Below are 2,669 nucleotides of genomic sequence, written 5' to 3'. Positions count from 1 at the left end.
TGTATAATGATTTGAAGAAAATGTATTGGTGGTCGGGCATGAAAAGAGATATCTCCGAGTTTGTTTCAAGATGTCTGATTTGTCAACAAGTGAAAGCCGAGCACTAAGTGCCTTCAAGTTTACTTCAACCAGTGATGGTGCCCGAGTGGAAATGGGATAGAATTACAATAGATTTTGTAACAGGTTTGCCGTTGACTCTGAGAAAGAAAGATGTCGTAGCTCGGTTTACTTATTTCTACCATTATTTCGAGTTAGGGTGTATGTTTAAAAATTTACCCATGAATGATAGGCATGTATTGTATTGTTTGATGGTAGAATATGAATGTTTGAAGTTAGCAGAACGATCTTTTCTAAGCGATTTTTAACGAAAACGAGCAAAATGACAAAATCGATAAAAAATACCTATTGTTCATAACTATGTGTTAGAGTGAGAATTTGATGTTGCCATAGAAGAGAAAAATGATCAGTAGGTCATTAAACATAAGAATAATGGCTGAAATTAAATTTCTGAGCCTTGGGGCAAAATCGTAATTTTGTAAAAGTTAGGGGGCAAAAATGTAATTTTTGTATAATATGATTTTTGGATTAAAATAAATAGTTCGAGTGTTAAATGAACTAAATATGTTGTTATAGATCATGAAAAGCGTGGAATCGACCTCGAACAGGGGAAGGAGAAAGTTTTGGACTAAATTGCAAAATCCCCATATTTTGCATCGAGGTAAGTTTGTATGTAAATAATACATTAATTTCATTTACATTCTTATATTTCAGCCTATTATATATATTAGATGATGTTGAAGTATAAATCGACTATTGGAAGAATGGAAATAAGTAATAGAGAGAGATCCCGGTTGAACATTCGGAAAGATCGAATAAAATAGAGGGGGGTGTAGCTAGGTCACATGTATGGTGCTGAGTGCACATCATGTGTACAAGAAAGCTACGAGATACTATGTAGTAGCTAGGTCACATGTGTGATACGGGATGTATCCCATGTAGACAAGAGAGCTACGTGAGAGATAAATGTAGCTAGGTCGCATGCGTGATTCCAAGTGAAGGACACCATGTAGACAAGAGAGCTACGAGACAAATCGGCTAGGTCGCATGAGTGGTACTAAGTGTTCACCATGTGTACAAGAGAGCCGAATTAAATGAAATATGATGGTGTGGCTGTGTGCTGAAACCATCAAGTATCGAGGATTAATCCGAATTGTTCAACAGGATGGCTTTGTGGTGACATTGTAGTAATGGGTCTATACTTGTGATGTATGAAATGTAGTGAAAATGATTTGTGCTATATATATATAAGTTCAAATGGGGTTAGTACAAAGAATGTGTGAAAGAGTGAAATTAGCATTAAAACTGTTTTGGACAGTATTAGTGATGTGATTTTTAAAAATCACCAAAAATAGAAGGAATTTAATTAGAGGTTGAATGAGATGTGAAATTAAAGCTTAATGAGTCTATTTTCATATAAAAGAAACAGAGCAAGCAAAGGAATTCTATATTTTGAGATATTTACAATTGTGTGTGACTTGCTCAGAATGACTATGTGATCCCCTGTTCCAACTTTGAAAAATAATTAAAAATTGTACAAAACAAATTGAGAAATATAGTTTATATGCCTAAATTTCTTATTGAGTCTAGATTTAAAAGAAATATATTTCATGGTTATTTGAATTGTGCACTGAGAGAAATTCAATTCGTAGTGAACAGAGGTCAGATTAGTTGAGCTGTGTAACAGGGGAAACTTTAACTAATAAACTGTTCTAATTGGATGAAGCAAAAATTATAGAAAAAAATTAGTAAGAATTTTTATGAGTCTAGATTCATGGAAATTTTACGGATTTGAATTTTGAGTTTCGTAACTCGAGTTATGATTTATTTAGTGATCATGATGCAGGAGGGACAGCTTGATCAAACCGGAGTAAATAGAAAAAAATTAAAAATATGATATAATTGAGTTATGCTGTAAACATATTAGATTCCTTATCTGTTATTTATATACTTACTTACTAAGCTATAAGCTTACTTTCTTTTCTCTCCTTTGTCTTATAGTGTCATCCAGCTAGCACAAGAGTTAGAGATCGTTGAAGATCCGCCCGCACTATCAATACTCTTGGTATCTGAACTCATCATTTTGAAATATGGCATGTATAGCAGACTTAGTTATTTTGTTACGCGTTATAATTGTCTAGGTTTAAAATACTACTTATAGTATCAAACTAATCATTTTGTACGAAGCCTTTGAAATTGGTTTGTATTGTTAATGGTATATGTTATAATGATTCATGATCAAATTGCACGCCATATTTTTGTTAGGTTTTATTTAATAGTATATACTATAATTTGTTAATAATACCTCGTACCATGTTCCGACGACGGATACGGGTAAGGGGTGTTACATTTAGTGGTATCAGAGCTATGGTTTAGTCGGTTCTCGGACTAATAAGGTGTGTGTAAAAGTCTAGCTATACATGCCATAAAAATATTGTGATAGTGTGGTGACTCCTGATTAATCTAAACTGTGTTTTGTTTTAATATAGTAATGGATCTTAAAGGAACTGGCACTGATGATGCTGCTAGTAATGCGCCGGCTCTCGCATAAGGGACCGCACCTGTGGAAAGTAGACCTGAGACATTGAGACAGGGAGATAAGGCTCGGGATG

Source organism: Gossypium hirsutum, chromosome A08 (assembly GCF_007990345.1).
Source record: "Gossypium hirsutum isolate 1008001.06 chromosome A08, Gossypium_hirsutum_v2.1, whole genome shotgun sequence".
NCBI classification, from domain to species: Eukaryota; Viridiplantae; Streptophyta; class Magnoliopsida; order Malvales; family Malvaceae; genus Gossypium; species Gossypium hirsutum.
Note: the sequence above shows the minus strand (reverse complement) of the source record.